The sequence below is a fragment of the Suricata suricatta genome, chromosome 14 (genome assembly GCF_006229205.1).
Source record: "Suricata suricatta isolate VVHF042 chromosome 14, meerkat_22Aug2017_6uvM2_HiC, whole genome shotgun sequence".
NCBI classification, from domain to species: domain Eukaryota; kingdom Metazoa; phylum Chordata; class Mammalia; order Carnivora; family Herpestidae; genus Suricata; species Suricata suricatta.
In genome coordinates this window covers 74732610-74747177 of record NC_043713.1, presented here as the reverse complement: position 1 = coordinate 74747177, position 14568 = coordinate 74732610, and positions in this window count along the sequence as shown.

Here is a 14568-nt window from a genome sequence, read left to right as displayed (position 1 = left end):
AACAGTGCAAGAGGGTTCCACATTCTCCTCATCCTCACCAGTACCTGTTGTTGCCTGAATTGTTAATTTTAGCCATTCTGACAGGTGTGAGATGGTGTCTCATTGTGGTTTTGATATGTATTTCTCTGATAATGTGTGATGTTGAGCATCTTTTCATGTGTCTGTTAGCCATGTGGATGTCTTCTTTGGAAAAGTGTCTCTTCATGTCTTCTGCCCATTTCTTCACTGGATTATTTGTTTCTTGGGTGTTGAGTATATAAGTTCTTCATAGATTTTAGATACTAACCCTTTATCTGATATGTCATTTGCAAATAGCTTCCTCCATTCTGTTGGTTGCATTTTAGATTTTTTTATTGTTTCCTCTGCTGTGCAGAAGATGTGGTATGTACACACACACACACACACACACACACACACACAGGAATACTACTCAGCAATAAAAAAGAATGAAATCTTGCCATTTGCAATAGCACGGATGGAACTGGAGGGTATTAGGCTAAGCAAAATAAGTCAAAGAAAGACAAATATCATATGATTTCACTCATATGTGGAATTTGAGAAACACAACAGATGAACATAGGGGAAGGGAAGAAAAAATAAGATAGAAACAAAGAAGGAGGCAAACCATAAGAGATTCTTAAATACAGAGAACAAACTGAGGGTTGCTGGAGGGGAGGTGGGTAGGGGGATGGGTTAAATGGGTGATGGGCATTAAGGAGGGCACTTTTTGGGATGAGCACCGAGTGTTATAAGTAAGAGATGAATCTCTGAGTTCTACTCCTGAAGCCAAGACTACACTGTATGCTAATGAGCTTGAATTTAAAGAAAAAAGAAAAGAAAAGAAAAAACAAACAAAAGAGCCTTAGGCTGGGAGGCAGGCGGGGTGAACTCCCATGTGTGCAGGCAATGCTCACAGGGTAGGGGGAGCTCTGTAAATGCCCGTGGAGTTGGGTCTGTGGGCGCCAGGCATGTTACCTCTAGTAGGTACTTGGAACATTCAGTCAAGTCAGCATAAAAGTTACAGCCTGTTTTTGCTGCCACCACGGGGTGCAAAGTCTGTTCTGAGCTGGAGGGGAGGTGTGCAGGGCAGAGCAGCAGCAGCTGGAGGCAGAAGGAAGGGAGCTGAAGCGGAGAGAGCGGTGCCTCATGGGAAATGTGAAGCAGTGGTCCAGAGAGCCGTGCTGGCTGAAGTGACACACAAGATGAATTTGTGAAACATGTGTGTGTTCCTCGGGGATGATGGGGGAACCTGATTTTACAAAGGAAAATGAAAAGAAATTAGGGGGTGGAAATAGGAAGAAAGAGAAACTGGAAGGGAGAGAAGCTTCTAGAAATGGAGTGGGATGAAAGCCTGAGCATCACAATTAAGGCCTTAAAAGGAAGAGCAGCACTGCAGACTGGTAAAATCTGGGTCCTGCTGGTGAATGAATGAATGAATGAATGAATGAATGAATTTAAAAACCTGTATGTCCAGTTGCTTGTTTGACCCCTTTCCGTGGCTCATTTCATTTACTTCTCACAAAAACACTGAGGCCAGTGTGATTATTTCACTTTATGGATGAAGATACTGAGACTCAGAGAGGTTAAATAATTACTCAAGGTCACACAGCTAGGAACTCATACAGTCAAGAATTGAACCTGATTCTGCTCTTGATTGCTACACGCAAGCTTGTTAAGAGGTGTTCTGGAGAACACCAAAGGGTCTCTGTTACACACACACACACACACACACACACACACACACACAGAAAGAGAGAGAGAGAGAGAGAGAGAGAGAGAACAAAAAGCAGGGGGAGAGGGAAGGAGGATGAGAAGTTTGACCGAATAAAATGGGGAAATACAGGATAGTATGACGCACTTGGAAAGTCATAGAACACAGCAGGTGGCTCTTACAGGCTGTTCTGGTTACCTACTGCTGCATAACAAACCAGCCAATGATGGTTAATTTTATGTGTCCACTTGGGTAGGCCACAATACCCACGTATTTGGTCAAATACTTATCTGCATGTTGCCATGAAGGTGTTTTTTAGATGACATTAACACTTAAATCAGTAGACTCTGAGTAAAGCAAATTAATCTTCCATAATGTGGGTGGGCCTCATTCAATCAGTTGATGGTCTTAATGAGAAAAAAGACCAACCTCCCTTGAGAAAGGGAATTCTGTCCACAAACTGCCTTGGGACTCAGGCTGCAGCATCAAACCTCATAAGGGTCCCCAGTCCCCAGTCTGTCGGCTTACCCTGCAGATTTTGAACATAATATTATGTATGTTATTGGTTCTGTTTATCTAAAGCACCCAGACTAATAATACCTCATATGCAATGTATTATATAGGACTAATACCTTGTATATATACCTTACACTTATGTGTAACTTATACCTTATAATACTAATACTTTATATATATAAACTATACACACACATATACAGACTGTATCTACATGTATATATATATTATTGTTTTGTTTCTCTGGTGGACCGAGATCAATACACAGCCTAGCATCTGAGGGTTCAGACAGGGCACAGCAGGAAACACTCATCTTTTAATTTAAAAAACAATTTTTTTACTTTTATTTATTTTTGGGAGACAGAATGTGAGCAAGTGGAGGAGGGGCAGACAGAGAGGGAGACATAGAATCGGAAGCAGGCTCCAGGCTCTGAGATGTCAGCACAGAGCCCGACACGGGGCTCAAACTTACGAACTGTGAGATCATGACCTGAGCCGAAGCCGGACGCTTAATCGCCTGAGCCCCCCGGCACCGCTGGGACCACCATCCTTACTCCACCATGGCTGAGATTTCAGCTCGAACGCCTCCTCTAAGAGCGACAGCCAGGAGATGCACTTGCCGGGTAGCTTTGCATCACCTGTCTGGCACTTCGGCAGGATACCCGGAGGGGTGGGCTCAGCTGCTGGCCAGAGAGTGTGCCCGGTTTTCTGGAAAACACTCTTAGCCCACCTCAGGACAGGGTGGTTCGATGTTCCAGGGAACAAGGTTGAAAAGGTATGTCCTTCTGTGATCTAGCCCAGGATGTCACACAGAGTTATTTCCACCATACTCTGTAGCTCTCAGATTCCAGGGGTGAGGACACCCACCTCTCAACAGGAAGGGTGTGAGAGATTTTGCAGCTAGGTTGTAAGACCTCCACAGACGCCCTAAAGCCAAAAAAACCCAAAAAATCTGTTTAAACTTGCTTAGCCCGGCTTTTCTCAAGATTCCACTTATCTATAGTCACGGGTGAAATGGTGCCCTCCCTCCAAATTCAGATGTTGAAGACTTAACCCCCAGGATCTCAGAACGTGACCTCATTTGGAAAGAGGCTCAGAGCAGATGTGATCAATTATGTTTAGAAGAGGTCATTCTTGAGCAGAGTGGGTCCCTAATGCAGTCCCATTGTGTCCTTATAGAAGGGGGAAATTTGGACCCAGACAGAGACATGCACACAGGGAATATGAACAGAAGATAAACGCAGAGGCCAGAGTGTATGCATCAGAGATTGCTCATGAACTACCACACACTAGGAGAGAGGTGTGGAACAGATTCTCACGGCCCTGAGATGGAACCAACCCCTACTGACACCTTGATCTTGCACTTCTAGCCTCCAAAAGTGTGAGAGTATAATACGTTTCTGTTGTTTAAGTCACCTACTTCCTGGTCCTTTGTTTTAGCAGCTGGAGCTAACTAATACCAGTGTAAACTTCATTCATGCTTTCACTCAGCCCATTTCAAGATGCTTCACATCACGGCTGCTATGGACTGCCAATCTCAAGTCCAAGTCCCGTAGCTTCCCCTCACTTTTTGTTTCCTGAAACTAAGTTTTTTGTGAGGGTTAAATAAAATAATATACAAAAGATATCTGGTAAATGGGAAGTGTTCAATACCCAGCAATCCCATTTCTGCACCTGTCTGCCCCCTCCTACTCATTCTTGCTTGTTCCACCGCCCTGCCCCTTGTTTTTCTTCCTGGGCCCTGCATCTTGAACCTCTCATCCAGACACCTGAGCTGCCAGTCTCCCAAAGAGAGCCCAGCTCCTCCATCCCTACATAAGCTTCTCCCTCAGGCTCCATGCAGTGTCCCCTGGCAGCCCCAAGGAGTGGGTGTGGGGCCCACAAGGGCAAGTACTGAGACAAAGAGCCTTGAGGGGTGCCTGGGTGGCTCAGCTGGGTAAGCGTCTGGCTTTGACTCAGGTCATGATCTCACGGTTCATGGGTTCGAGCCCCGCATCGGGCTCTGTGCTGACAGCTAGCTCAGAGCCTGGAGCCTGCTTCAGATTCTGTATCTCCCTCTGTCTCTAACCCTACCCTGCTCACGCTGTCTCTTTCTGTCTCTCAAAACAAAACAAAACAAAAAAACACAAAGAGCCTTGAGACATTTCTGGGTTTGCTGGAGAGAGTGGAAAAGAGGGAATGTTGCATGTGCAGGACACATTGTTGAGCCTCAGTGGAGACTGTGCTCAATCCGGGCTCTAATAAAAATTTGCTGTGTGACTTTGGGCAGGTCTCTGAGCCTCTCCGGGGTCAGTCGCCGGATTTATGCAGCCCAGATATCCTCAAGGACCTTCTCTCCTTTGTCATCTAGACAAGGTTGATATAGATACCTTTGTACAAATGGTAGAAAATCTGGTGTCCTCCCCAAGATTTCTGTGTCCTCCCAGAGATGCTTTTGTTTTGTTCTTAGTTCTGGTTAAGGATCATCTGGATGTGCGCTCATGGGGTCCCTTTGATGCTGGGGCAGATGGTCTATTCAGCTTCTTCCTCAACCTCCCCCAAGCTAACTGCTCAAGTAAAGTACTTGTGTGAACAGGCATGTGTAGCATATTTGGTGCCCACCTCTGATTCTCCCAATGTGAACCCAACTTTCCGGAAACCACTCTTTGCCCACCTCCAACCAAGTAAATGTGAATGTGAGGCCATCTCTGGCTCCAAGAGTGAGCACGGGATCTAGTCCTGGCCAATCAGAGCATTCCACCGTCAAAACCACAGTGACTAACATGGTCGTCCGATCCTACACAAATGAGAATTGGCCCTGGGTCTTTTTGGGAAAAAACTACTAGGAATTAATTCCTGCGAATGAACTCTTAGCCCTAAAAATAAAACTGCCAGTTACTTTAGCAGCAAAAAATGGGTTTATTCAGGAATAGCAAAGGATTATGATGCAGACAAGCAAGCTACATCAAAACCATAGGCAAGTGTCCAGAATAAAGGGGAGGTGCCTCCTTTTATAGGGACTGAGGAGAGTTGGGAGGGCTGTTCTAAACAAAAAGTCCATTGGAGTAAACTAGGGAGTTTGAAGTATAGTGGCTTCTCATTGGCTGAGTTGTGATAGTCTCTCATTGGCTGGGCTGTTGCCAGAGGAAGAAGAAAGCCTTTCTCCCTCGTACTACACGGATGAAGTGCTATCCACCTGCAAGATCCATCTCTCCCTGTTGGGCCTGCTTTCGACAAGGGGTGATAGCACATGAGAGCGCCCCCTGCTGGCCTCCAGCTCCATCCAGAAGGAGATTTCCTTTTCTCAACTTTCACAGAACCAAAAAAAGTAGAGATACAAAAAGACACCAAGTGTCTATGACATTATTTAAGGCCCTGAACCCAGCCATGTATTCAATTTTTTAAGCAAATAAACACTCCTAGCTCATTTTTCTTAATCCAATCTGATTTTTATCTCTATCGCTTGCTCCAAAAAGACACCTGATAGTAAATCTTACTGAAAACTTGAGAAGGTAGATGGATTTGCAGCATAGCAATATAAATTCAATATCAGATAGTCTTGCCCCCCGAACGTTCTTTGTTTTGCTAAGGGTCCAACCCCGTCTGCCACAGTGGCTCAATGATCTCCATTCCAAATTCCATTTATTCCTTTCGAAGAAGAGTGGTCAGGCTACACCCACTAAAGCCCCCTTCCCCATACAAGCTCTTCTGAAGGTATTTCCCTAAACAAAGAAAATTCCCTCCCTGAGGGGAATTCCTGTACCGGTCATTGAGAAAATAAAAATTTCAAGACTTCTCTTCATTCCACAAACTTAAAAACTCTGCAGTTCAGAACACAATAAAGCCATTAAAATTGTGGCCTAGGAGGATGTTTTTCAAAATGTAAGTCATAACCCATTAGTGGGTCTTGAAATCAATTTACTGGGTCATAACCAGCATTTTTTTTTTAAATGAAAAAGAATAAAATAGGACAATAACTAGAATACATCATACATAATAGGGTGAGTAGTGGTTCATGAAACTTTTATTTCAATTAGAAACTGAGAGGTACTGCACACACAGTGTACTAGATCATAGTTTCAAATGTATTTCTCACTGCGGCACAAAACGTATCAAAGCAAATGGTAGAAATCAGTTGACAGGGAAAGATGTCAGGCAGTTAAAACACACACATACACACACACGATCTAATTTTTGTCAAAGAAAACAGAAGAGACAAGATATAGAGGTAGATGTGGATAAATCTGAAAAATATATAGAATTATGTATACCAAAGACTGAATTATTATCCCTAGATGGGGGGAGGGGATTAAGGTGTTTGTCATTTTCCTGTGTATACATTTTTTTAATTTTTATTTTAGAGAGAGAGAGCATGAGCAGGGGAGAGGGGCAGAGGGAGAGAGAGAGAAAGAGAGAGAGAGAGAGAGAAAGAGAGAGAGAGAGAGAGAGAGAATCCCAAGCACACTCCATACCCAGACTCAGGGCTCAATCCCACAACCCTGGGATCATGACCTGAGCCAAAATCAAGACACGGAGGCTTGACTGACTGAGCCATCCAGGCACCCCTGTGTATATTTTATAAATCTCTTTCTAAAAACAGACATGTTACTTCTACAGTAAATTTAAATTATTCCTCTAGTAAATTTAAATTTAATTTACACCTACAGTAATTTAAAAATTTCTTAAAGCCTAATTTATTTTGAAAGGTAATTATACTTATAAAAAATCTTCTAACAAGGATATCAGGAAGAAATATACCCAAATATTAACAATGCTTTTTTTTCTTTAATTCTTCATGTTTTATAATGTACCCACCACAAAGAGGTGTCATTGTAAAAATAAGAAAGAAAAGGTTTGTCTTAATTTTATGATTCTTCAGCAAGAGAAAGGAGTTTGCAGACAAAACTTGGAGAATCAGAGCATAGTGAAGGGGTCGGGCACAGTGTGGGGCAGGGGTGGGGAGCTATGCAAATCCTTTGAATGGATTTTCCACATCAGTGAATTCCTCTTCTTCTTTTAGCTACTGTCTGATGACAGTGTATATTAGGATGCAGCTTTTATATATTCCAAATGTCATATTCCTCAACACCTGTTTGAAAGAGCATATTTTATTGAGAAGGAAGTATCACTGAAGCTAAGAGAAAGAAAGACAGTTTCTACCAAAGTGCCAGAAGCCAGGGGACTCTCAGACAAGAAACAGTTGTATACATCTGAGACTGTCCCTGAACACGATGTAGACGGCAGCAGAGGACAAAACCAAAGAGAGGAAGGCAGAGAGTCTCTTCATGGAAGATATTGTCAGGAAATTGAAAAACTGGGCCACCCCATCCAGACTGTCTAAACAATGACGCCCGAGAGAAGGTAAGAGCGGGAAAATTGCCTCCCAAATGGTTAGCTGAATTGTGAGTTCAAAATTATAAGTTATAAAAGTAAATTACAGGGAAAAAAATGGGAGGGAGGAAAGAGAGGAAGGAGGGAGAGAGGGAAAGGAAACAATAGCGGGTAAAGGAAATTCTTACCTGTCACTTTTCAGAAGAGTGGGGAGGGGGGATAGAGGGGAATGCGGCATGAGAAGAGATGCATTTGGAGTCAGAAAACACAGACAGGGACATTTCAACCTCGTCTTGGTCACAGTCAGTGTAGCAGCCTCATCTGGAATACTCCGCGCTCTGGGGAAGAAACCCTTGTGCCCCATCTTTGGATCTGGAACAGGAAGCCATTTATTCTTCCCTCTTCTTTTCACAGGAGAATACTTTCTTCTTACCTTCCGTGTGCAAAACGAAGAAAGAAACTAGCATTTACTTTTACTGGTGTGTTTTTAAAGTGATGCACGCATGTGGATCAGGGAAGAAATTCAAATAGTGCAAAAGACCATCGGCGTAACGTAAGTTAAGCTTTATGCTGTACATCTTCTTCTTGCCCGCCCGCCCCCGGCGCCCTTCCAGGTCCACTTTCCACCGCTATGGCCCCAACTGGCTTCCATGCTCTCCGGCTTCTAAGTGGCTTGAGCCAATGGGAGCCACTGGCAGGAGATCAGAGGAAAGCAGTGGGATGTGTTACCATCCTTACTATGGGTTTGCTTCAGATGGGCTGTGTCCCTCAGCTCCTCCCAAGACCTTCTTCTCTACATGGTCTCCCTCCCTCAGAGGGCTGGTGACCACCCCCTCCCCTTGTCTTGTAGAAATGGCCACAGCTTCATCCATTCTATCCCTCGGTGACTGTCCCGTGTTCCCCTGCACCCATACTAGTGTACATGGCCACGTGGTAAATAAACCTACCCCACATCACCTTGACTTTGCCATCTGGGTCCTGCTGGGTGCTGACCTCCCTCTCTCCATCTCCCTTGCTCTTTCTCTCTCCTAAAAGGTAGCATATGATATACTTGGTTTTCCTCTCTTTCGTTTTTTAAACTTTACATATCTTGACGTTTTCTGTTTGCACACCTTCTACCCTGCCCACCTTCACTCTTTACCACCATCTCCTGTATTTCTGGAGGCTGGCTGCATCAATGGGCTCCTTTGCCCTGTGACACCTAGTTGGGCCCTGCCAATGGGGGGGGGGGGGATTGTAGATTGGAGGCTTGCAATAGTTAAGCAGGCAAGAGGAGTGTGTTTTGGGTATTTATCCCAAAATAAATGTCCCCTCCTTGCCAAGGTGCTGTGGTTGGCTGTTTTCTTCTTCAGAAGGCTCCAACAGGACAGCTCTCTTCTATGAAAAGAATTATACAGATATTTTGAGGTTTTGAACGATATCAGTCTTGAAAGAAAAATACTTTTGATTTCTAGCAGTTAGAGGAGAGAAAATCACCTTAATCTAGTCAGAGACTAGTTGATTTAAAGCTGACTTTTAGTCTTTGCAAAAGAAGGTCCTTTTCTTGTTTATTGTCATTCATAGAGTAGAGACCATTAGTGGATTCTATCTTAGAAGGAAGAAAGGAGGGAGGGAGGAAAGGAAGGAAGGGAGGGGGGAGGAAGGAGAAAGGAAGGAAAGAAGGAAGGAAGGAAGGAAGAGAGGAAGGAAGGGAGGAAGGAAGAAAGGAAAAAAGGAAGGGGGGAGGAAGGAGGGAAGGAAGGAATGAATGGAGGGAAGGAAGGAGGAAAGGAGAGAGAGAAGAAGGAAGGGAAGGAGGGAGGAAAGGAAGTTAGTTTAGTTTTCTAAGAGGACAAAGAGCTAATTATGTTAGCAAGAATTTATTTTGTACCTATTATATGCAGTGTTTCTTATCTAGCATATGTATTAATATATGTTTTGTATCTAATATATGTAGATGATAGAAGTACATAGACAAAGAGACACATAATTATGTCATTTAATCCACTAATGGTCCTATAAGCTTGGTGATTTGGTTTATATTCTTCATCATAAGGAAACTGAATCTTACATAAGTTAAGAAACTTGCCCAGGGTCACACAGCTAACGCACGGGATTAAAAATCAGGACTTAAACTCAGTTCTGTTTGCTTTAAATGAATGTTTATATCTTGTGGAAAACAGCAGTTTACAAACAGCTATGTGTCAGGGGTTCCTACCCCTACCTGTGTGTTCGAATTATCTGGAAACTCTATTTTTATTTCAACAAAAATTCAGCGATGCCTAATATTTAATTTTAAGTCACTAACTCTGCAGAGCTGTGCTGCAGTCTCCCTCTCTTCTCCTAAACCCTCAGTGCAATCCTACCACACGCCGGCCTAGGAAAGTCCCATTTTGAGGACATAAATAAATTGGGGTGCAGAGGAAAGTGAGACTGAGCAGGATGCATAGTGTACGTGTTTTGTGGGGATGTTGGAGCAAATTATCACAAAATGAGTGGATTAAAACAACAAAAACCTATTTTCTCAGGGCTCTGGAGCTGGAAGTCCATTGTCAAGGACGTGTTTCCTCCGAAGGCTGTGGGGGAGGAGCCTTCCTTGCCTCTCTCGGAGCTTCTGGCTGTTGCTGGCAATCCATGGTGTTCCTTGGCATGCAGAGGCATCACCCTAATCTCTGCCTCCATTGTCACATGGCGTTTACCTTGTGTGTCTTCCGTCTTCTCTACATTCAAATTCTCTTCCACTTCTAAGGATGCCAGTCATGGGGTTAGGGCTCACCACCCTAATCTAGTATGACCTCATCATACCTTGATTATACCTGCAAAGACTCTTATTCCAAATAAGGTCACATTCACAGGCACTGAGGTTTAGGGCCTGAACACATCTTTTGAAGGATGCACAATTCTACCCATACAGACAGGAAGCAAGTTAGAGCATGTACGGAACAGGAAATTGTGGGCTACTTGGAAATCCATGGGAATACCTGGCCGGGGAGTATTTTCCTACCTGGGATGGGGGTTTGAGAAGTCTTAAGTGGATGTTAAATAAAGCAAGGTTAGGGCACGTGGTTGGCTCAGTTGGTTAAGCATCTGACTGCCGCTCAGGTCATGATCTCACAGTTCCTGGGTTCATGCATTGGGCTCTGCGCTGACAGATGGGAGCCTGGAGCCTGCTTCAGATTCTGTGTCTCCTTCTCTCTCCCTGCTCCACCTCTACTTGTGCTCTGTCTCTCTCTCTCTCTCAAAAATAAATAAACATATATATATATATATATATACACATACACACATATATATGTATATATATATATACACATATGTATATGTGTATATGTATATATATAAAGCAAGGCCTTCCCCCAAAGGCTAGAGAAGTTAAAATCTTCCAGGTGACCTGGAAACCCCACTTGTCTGCAGGGCTTACAGATATAACCCCAGGTTGTTCTGCTGAACTGAACACACACTCACGTGCACACACGCACACACACGCACACACACACACCCTCTCTAGATGAAAAAGCATCAAGACTGTGTGACAGAGTGCTGAAGTCAATTGCTGAATTCTCAATCCTGAACCTGGGTTAGTCTCCAGCAATCTCCACCACTGACGAAGTGCCAAATCCCCAGAGCCTCAGTTTCTACCTTTGTAAAATGGGATTAAGAATTCCATAATTCCAACCTGTCAGGCAGCAGCCGCACATGCTGTGAGATGAAGCATGTGCAAATGGAAAGCATTAGTCACAGAGGGAGCTTGGGCCACATCCTAGAATTCATTGGGGGAAGATCAACTAAGAATATTCCTGGAGGCCACACCACTTCCCTGATGCCCACACGTGTGTGCCAAAGTAAAGAAAGAAAGAGGAAGTGAGGATCATAAACGCTGTATTTTCTTCTTCTCATTTACAAAGATCCATACTAACCACCCTGCTTCTGGGTGCAGTTTGGAGGATAAGGTAGGAACGGGCTCTGGGACCACACAGCTCCCAAGGGTCAATGTAGCAAGCGGTAATCCTTCTCTAAAATAATGAAATACAGGTGTCCACAGAGGTGGTACAAATACACATTAACCAGTGGTATTTCGTTCTGGCAGCAATTCATCAATAGGTTGCCAGCTATCGGGCATCAAGGGAGCCCCAAGTTTTACTTTTGCTCTGGCCCCATAATTTGTAAATCCAGTGCTGGCATTTCAGTAAAAATATCCAGAAGGAGTTCTGTGGGCGCTAGATGCAACACAGAAAAGTATATTAAAGATATTCAGAAAACAATGACTTTTCCGATAGGTTTTTAATGCCAAACATATGTACTCCTCACTGAAATTCAAGTGTGTAGCAGATTCCGAAATTTTACTTCAACTACCCCAGCTGGCACCCGACACATTCCAAAATGTTTCTTCTACTTGATACGTCTATTTTTAATCCCTTCAGATGCCTTTCTTTTTGGCAAATTGGGAGGAGAGAGTGCCTGTCGCTCCGCGTCTTTCAGTTCATATTTTGCATAAATCAACCAGGAATTAAGAATTAAACAATCACTTCATATCTTAGTTGTCAAATATTTCACTGTTGGGAGATGTATTTGCATATCTGAAAACCTGCCAGCCTCTCGCTGTGTAAGGGATTGGAGAAGGTAAAGAAAACTCTTTGGGATACCGATGAGAACAGTAGCAAGAAAGAGATTTGGGGCAAGGTGGTCAAAGAAGGTGGCAAGTCCACAGAACAAGATGCAGGGGACGGCCTGACCTCCCTGGTTATTGCAGTCCACACTGACCTACCTCATGTTCCCCAGAAGCAGACCCAGAACAAGAGTTTGGGCAGAAGTGGTTTACTTGGGGGGCCATCCAAGCAGGACCTCAGTGGGGTGGGGAAGTGAAACGGGGAGAGGGAAGAAGCCAGGGCTGGGTCATCCATGGAAAGGCATCTACCACAGGCAAGCCAGTCCTGAAGGAGACCTCTGGGGAAATACAGAGCAACTCCAGAGATATCCTACCTACCTGAGGGGTGAGCAGGTGAGGTATTAACTACAAACTCCTGGTCATCATCCCTTCCCATTTATCCCTATGGGTGTTAACTTCTTGCATGTCCAAGGCTGCTCAGTTCAGAGAGAAAACAGGCCTATTGCCCTGTGGTTCCCAAACTATGCACTGAGATACCCAGGGTGCCCTAGAAAATCCATAGGAGAGGATAGGGATATTTTAAATATTTGAGGGGGAAAATGCAACATCTATCCAACACTCACTGTATGAGCTAGTAATTTGAGGCAACTCAGTGGTATGGGTTGATTTGGGACCTCCTCCCTCTCTCAAATTCATATGCTAAAGTCTAGTACCTTAGAATGTGACTTTATTTAGTTAAATACCGGTAGTGCTGGGGAGCTCATTCTCTCCCTCTGGAACATACCCCTTCATCAACAAAAAAGGGAAATAGCATGCCTTACACCCTTATGGGGTACTAAGCTCTATACATTTCATTGTTTCACTTAGTGCTCCCAACTCTATGAGGTGGGCATAACCATTACTATTTACCTGTGTGGTGAAGTTGAGGCTCGGAGAGGTAAAATCCCTTGACCAGGATCTATTACCAGCAAATGGCAAAGCCGAAATTTGAACACACATCTCTTCAATTCCAGAGCCTTTTCTACTTCCCGGTGTTCCATGGCTCTGACAGGCAGGCACTAATAACAAAAGAAGTAAGAGCTGACATTTAGTGAGCACTTCCTTTCTACTAGGCTTGGTTTTCATCATCGATTATCACTGAGGCTGCTCAATAGCCAAGTCAGTCTTGTCCCAGAGTGTATGCCTTTTAAAGTGGTACTCTGCTGTGTATTTCCTCATAGTGAGTCCAAATCCTCTTCCTATTCTTTGGACTCATGCAGAACTCGTTGAGTCCTTCTCCACCAAGCCTGCTCCTCAAAGCTATATGAAGACCTTGGTCTGTTCTGTTTGGAGCTGAACATTTTCTATTCCACCCCATCCCCAGCCCCATCTACTGAATACAAATCAGTTTATCTGCATCTTTCTTTCTTTTTTTATGTTTATTTATGTATTTTTGGGAGAGAGAGAGAGCGAACAAGAGTGGCAAAGGGAAAGAAAGAGGGAGACAGAGAATCCCAAGAAGGCTCCACACTGTCAGTGCAGAGCCTGACGTGGGGCTCAGTCTCATGCACAGTAAGATCATGACCTAAGCGCAGATCAGGAGTCAGCCACTGAACTGAATGAGCCACCCAGGCATCCTAGTTTATCTGCATCTTTCAGAAAGCACTTTCTGATTGCTTAATGCTGCCCGCAAAGGAAGCAGGAAGACCAAAAGTTCCTGTGAAACGGAAGGTCAGACTCAGTCCTCTGACAATGGTGAGAAAATAATGACTTCCACGCATCAGGATCTGGAGCGGTGTGGCAGGGCACTGTGTATTGAATAGAGGATCATCTTGCAGCAGATGCCTGCTAAAGAGAATCTGAGTTCATCGTGTGGCCATGATGACATCATAACCCTCAGAAGCTCAAGGTTTAGAGATAAAACATGAATCAGATTGATTTCGTGTGAAATAATGCCAAGGATAAAGCATGCAAATCAGAACCTGTGCAATAAGTCCTCTGCAAGCTGAGAATCTACCCCATGGGGTTATGGGAGAATTAAATAAATTAGTGTATCGAAAGTGCTTAGTAGAGCACCTGGCCCCAAGCGAATGACTGATAAATATTAGTATTAATATCAGCTGTGAAATGAACACTACATGTAAAAATGAGTAATTCTGGGGAAGGGATGTCAGGAAATAATAATAGTTGCCACTTGACTAGGATTCCTCATATGCTCAGCCCTTCCATACATTATCTGTTTTAATCCTTGACAACCTGTGGAAAAGTGATCCTCCCCATTTTTAAGATACAGAAGCCAGAGATCACAAAGTTAGGCATCTTATCCTGGGTCATGCAGCTGAGTGGTTAAGAACTTGGGTTTTAGACTCAAACAGGTCTGGCTTTTGAATCCCAGCTCAGCCACTTCTGTGTGACCTGAAGCATGTCATTCAAGTTCTCTGAACTTCAGTTTCCTAGTCCATTAAAC